Raw genomic sequence first — 5,992 nt, 5'->3', positions numbered from 1 at the left:
CAAATTCATCAACCCAGAGGCTCAAGTGACAGTGCAACTCTTTAAGGCCAACTCTTTTAACTTGCTTACAGCCAAGTTACCTGTCCAGTACAAGGTCTGGTCAGGAATATGGACTTTTGCAGTCTCTGTTGATTATCCCATTCACATGCTGCTGGGAGAAGACTTAGCCAACCATGTAAGGCTATCAAAAAGGGTGGGGATGGTCACCCGCAGCCAGACTAAACAGGCCTCAACATCTAACTCCATTCCTGAGCCTCCTAAAAGGACTCAGTCTGTGTCCCCTCATACCACAGGCCCGGGGACCCAGCCAGAGGTGGTGGAACCAGACCCCAGACCAGAGTCTATGGCAGCGGTTGTAGATCCAGTTCCTGGGACCCAGCCAGGACCAGCCCAAGGATCGGAACTGGCAGAGCACTCAGCACCAGAGCCCATGCTTGCAGCCCCAGCAGAGTCAGGGGAGCCAGCACCAGAGGGCGCCACAGAGCCTGCATCTGCAGCAGCAGCTAAACCAGCACAAGATGCTCAACTGGCACCTGAAATACAACCTAGTGTACCAGCGGAGAGCGGTTCACAGTTGACGGAGACACCCCCATCACCTGCATCTCTTCCAGCGGGACCAAGTCCACAACCCAACAAGGAACTAATGTCTCCAGCATCAAGGGAGCAGTTCCAGGCCGAGCAGGAAGCGGATGAAAGCCTCAAGGGAACTTGGATGGCAGCATGTAGCCACCCACCACCTCTCAGCTTTTCTAATAGGTCCAGGTCTGTTGTAGAAGGAGGACTTTTATACAAGGAAACCCTTTCTGGTGGGCACAAGGCGGACTGGCATCCTCAGAGACAGTTGGTAGTTCCAACTAAGTATAAGGAAAAGCTCTTTAGCTTAGCCCACGATCATCCCTAGTGGCCATGCTGGAGTGAACAGGAACAAAGACCTCTTGGGAAAGTCATTTCACTGGGAAGGAATGGGCAAGGATGTTTCTCCCTATGTCTGGTCTTGTGAGGTGTGCCAGAGGTGGGAAAGCCCCAAGACCAGGTCAAGGCCCCTCTCCAGCCACTCCCCATAATTGAGGTTCCATTTCAGCATGTAGCTGTGAATATTCTGGGTCCTTTCCATAAGAAGACATCCAGAAGAAAGCTGTACATATTGATACTGACCTTCATGGATTTTGCCACCCTATAGTGGAAAGCAGTAGCTCTATTAAAAAAAGTGGGGGCTAAAAGCGTGAGCCAGACATTGACAGACATTTTTGCCAGGGTAGGTTGGCCCTCCAACATCCTTACGGATTCAGAAATTAACTTTCCTGGAAGGGACCATGAAACGTCTTTGGGAAGCTCATGGGGTGAACCACTTGGTTGCCACCCCTTACGACCATAAAATGAATGATCTAGTGGAGAAGTTTAATGGAACTTTGAGGGTCATGATATGTAAATTCATGAATACGCACTCCAATGATTGGGACCTAGTGTTGCAGCAGTTGCTCTTTGCCTACAGAGCTGTACCACATCCCAGTTTAGGGTTTTCACCCTTTGAAATCGTTTATGGCCATGAAGTTAAGGGGCCATTACAGTTGGTGAAGCAGCAATGGGAGAGGGTTACATCTTCTCCAGGAACTAACATTTTGGACTTTATAACCAACCTGCAAAACACCCGCAAGGACTCTCTAGCCCTTGCTCAAGAAAACCTACAGGATGCTCAACAAGAGCAAAAGGCCTGGTGTGATAAACATGACAGAGTGTTCCTTCAGAGTAGATGACCAAGTCATGGTCCTGAAAGCACTCCAGGACAATAAGATGGGAGGGGCCATTTATGGTCCAAGAACACCTGGGAGCTGTTAATTATCTCATAGCGTTCTCAGACCCTACCCTAAAACCTAAAGTATACCATGTTAATTCTCTAAAGCCCTTTTATACCTGAGAAATCAAGGTTCTCCAGTTTACAGCCCAGGAGAGAGACGACGCTGAGTGGCCTGAAGGAGTCTACTATGAAGGAAAAAGCAACAGTGGCATAGAAGAGGTGAGCTTTTCCATAACCCTTGGGCGTAAGCAGTGACAGCAAATCCAGGAGCTCTTCACCAGCTTCACACCAATGTTTTCAGCCACCCCAGAATGAACAGAACAGGTGTACCACTCCATTGACACAGGTGATGCTCGCCCAATTAGAGCTCAACCGTACTGGATGGCTCCTCAAGCCAAAACCGCAATAAAAAGGGAGATGAAGGACATGTTACAGATGGGTGTAATCTGCCCCTCTGAGAGTGCATGGGCCTCTCCAGTGGTTCTGGTTCCCAAACCAGATGGGGAAATCCACTTTTGCATGGACTACCATAAGCTAAATGCTGTAACTCACCCAGAGAACTATCCAATGCCACATACAGATGAGCTATTGGAGAAACTGGGATGTGCCCAATTCATCTCCACCTTAGACTTAACTAAGGGGTACTGGCAAGTGCCGCTAGATGACCCAGCCAAGGAAAGGTCAGCCTTCATCACCCATCTAGAGCTGTATGAATTTAATGTGCTCCCTTTTGGACTGCAAAATGCACCCGCCATCTTCCAGAGGCTGGTAGATAACTTTCTGGCTGGATTTGGGGAATTTGCAGTCACCTATCTTGATGATGTAGCCATATTCTCAGATTCATGGGCAGAACACCTGGAACACCTCCACAATGTCTTCCAGTGCATAAGGGAGGCAGGAATAACTGTTAAGGCCAAAAAAGTCAAATAGGCCTAAACAGGGTCACGTACCTTAGACACCAGGTGAACTATCAACCCCCTTCAGACTAAAGTAAATGCTATCCAAAATTGGCCTGTCCCTAAGTCAAAGAAGCAGGTCTAATCCTTCTTGGGCTTGGCTGGGTATTACAGATGATTTGTACCACACCACAGCCAAATTGCCACCCCACTGACTGACCAGGAAAAAACAGCCAAATGTAGTTCAGTGGACTGAGAAGTGTCAGAAAGCCATTAACCAGCTTAAAGCAACCCTTACATCTGACCCTGTACTAACCTTTCATCGTAACCACAGATGCGTCCGAGTGTGGTGTAGAAGCAGTTTTAATGCAGGAAGGACCAGATCAACAATTCCATCCTGTCATGTTTCTCAGCAAAAAACTTTCTGAGAGGGAAAGCCACTGGTCTGTCTCGGAAAAAGAATGTTATGCCATTGCGTATGCTGTGGAGACGCTACGCCCATAAATTTGGGGATGGGGTTTCCACCTGCAGACTGACCATGCTGCACTGACGTGGCTTCAAACAGTCAAAGAGACTAACAAAAAACTTCTTCGGGTTGAGTTTAGCTCTTCAAGACTTTGATTTTGAAATACAAAATATTTCAGGATCCTCCAACAAAGTGGCGGATGCACTCTCCCGAGAAGGTTTCCCAGAATCAGCCAGGTAAAAATGTTCCTGTATTCTAAGTCATTGTAATCCTTAAAATGTGGAAATTATTGTTTAGTTTTTTATGTAATTAGTAGTAAAATTAGAGGTGCATATACCTTATTAACTCTGTTTTCCTAAACCTCCAGGAAGAAATCCCAGCTGGTGTGGACCTGACCTGAACCACTCTGGCCAACACCATCTGTGATTTTTGGGGGGACTGTGATAAATGAAGAGGGGGGTAGCCCCCTTTTATGGATACCCAGCCAGCCAGTAGCTATAAAATCCCTCTTAGTAGCTGTTCTCTAATTGCTCTACCTGTAAAGGGTTAAAAAGCCTCACTGCTATGCATACGTAAAAGGAAGTGAGTGGGCACCTGGCCAAAAGAGCCAATGGGAAGGCTAGAACTTTTTAAAATTGAACAAAGACTCCCCTTTTGTCTGTCTGTTGTTGTTCTCCCAGGGAGAGGCAGCCAGGCCAGAGCTATGCTGTGAGAAGTTTGGGGCCAGGTATGAAAAAATCATCAGTATCATACCTAGAAACAACTCATTTGAAACCCCAGATATGTAAGTAGATCAGGCAATGTCTAGGAAGATGCCATTAGGTTTATATCTTTTTATTTCTTTATGGCTTGTGGACTCCTCTGTGCTAACCCCAGGTGCTTTTGTTTGCCTTGTAACCTTTAAGCTGGACCTCATGAAAGCTATTCTTGGTGCTTAATCCTTGTAATTGCTCTTTTAAAATCTAACAATAGTCTGAGTTTTTTTTTCTTCTTCTCAACTCTTCTCCGGAGGGGGGGGAGGGGTGAAAGGGCTTGAGGGTACCCCACAGGAAGGAATTCCCAAGTGTGCCTTCCTGGGCTCTCAAAGAAGTTCTGCATTTGGGTGGTGGCAGCATGTACCCATCCAAGGTCAGAGAAAAGCTGCAACCTTGGGAGTTTAATTCAAGCCTGGAGTGGCCAGTATTAATATTTAGAATCCTTGCAGGCCCCCACCTTCTGAACTCAAAGTGCCAAGGTGGGGAATTAGCTGTGACACCAACACTGTTAAAAGATTATAGCGCCACACTATGGGCCTTGTCCTGAAAGGGGTATCTGTCTCACTGAAGTGAACAATTGCTATTCCTGTATTTTTGCTTGTATAAATGTTGACCTTGGTGAGCCAATAGTTTGGCTCACAGCCTCTGAGAATCATTTGATGTTATGCAATTAACGCATTGTGCCTTCTGCTATACATTGCAGGAACTAGATCATTGCATTTCGTTGCATGTTATTTATCCTTTATATTGCAGTATTGCCTGTAGGCCTCAACCAGGTCTGGGCCCCATTGGACTAAGTGGTGTACGACTGTTTAGCAAATGACAGTACCTGCCCAAAGAGCTCACAGTGTAAAGGCAAGAAATGACAAGTGAATTAAACAAACATGTGAGGGGCAGGGAGAGAGGAAGGAGTGGGGATGATGGGGCAACAAATAGATTTAAAATACTTTTTTATTTAAAAAGTCTCTTAACACTTTGAGGCACTGTGAAAATTAAAATTAAAGTAATTTTACAGATGGGTGAACAAGGTACACAGCAGGTAAATGAATTGCTCAAAGTCACCAACTGAATCTATAGCAGAGTCAAGCCTAGAACCCAGAAGTCCTAACGCCAGTCCCTTGTGCTAACCAGTCACACTGCCCTTCTAGTCAGTGACATCCAGAGTATTTGGAATTATTTTTAAAGAGCGTGAACAATTTTTTCCATGTCTGAATGTTTGTGTCTAGATCTCCCATGTCACTTCTTCCCATAATTCCCCTGCAGAGCTAAGTGTGGTCCTTCAGAGTGTTTTTTCTCATTATTAGTCATTTTCATATCTGAGCTGAAATATTATAATTTAAGGTCCTGATGCCTTATTGTTACTTACCACATTTTCATGGATAACTGCATTTTTCTTCTGCCACAGCACTTGGTGGTAATAAATAATATACAGAATACTTTGAGTTCTGAGATATCCCAAAGCATTGTGAGAAATCATTTACTGCTTTGTGTGTGCTCTATTATAGCTTTCTGCAGCAGAGGTGAAACAGTAGGAAGGGCTGGAGAGCAAAACTTTATTTCCCATTACTTGTACATTGACTAACATTAGCATAATACTTTGAACAAAGGGTAGAAATTACAGCAAATAAAAATACCATGTAATCAGTTAATGCAATCTTAGGCTGAGTTCATAATAATTGAAAGAATTCAAAGCCTGAAAGTATTGCTTCCCTGCATTATCCTAGGCTTTCAAATCAGTAGACCTGCACTACAAATGAGCACACAGGCAGGGGATGTCTTTTTAGCTTACTCCTGGAGTGCAGTGTTACATTTTCTTCTTCTATATCAAATTTTTCTCTGTCTGGGAGGAGAAAGGATAGAGATTTTTGTAAAAACTTATGAAGCTTTAGTATTACAGGGCAAGGTGGGGCAGGGGGTGGGGAAGAATTATATGAACTTAGACTGCAGTCTATTTCCCAACTTTTCAGTTAGTGATTCAGAAAGGAATGTCACAGTTACCACTGTTCCTAATTTTAGTGTATAGATTATGTCCAAAAAATTATGCTAAAAGAATGTAAGTGTTGCATAGCGGAGTACTCAA

The sequence above is a fragment of the Chrysemys picta genome, chromosome 3 (assembly GCF_011386835.1).
Source record: "Chrysemys picta bellii isolate R12L10 chromosome 3, ASM1138683v2, whole genome shotgun sequence".
Taxonomy (NCBI): Eukaryota; Metazoa; Chordata; order Testudines; family Emydidae; genus Chrysemys; species Chrysemys picta.
This window is presented reverse-complemented; position numbering follows the sequence as displayed.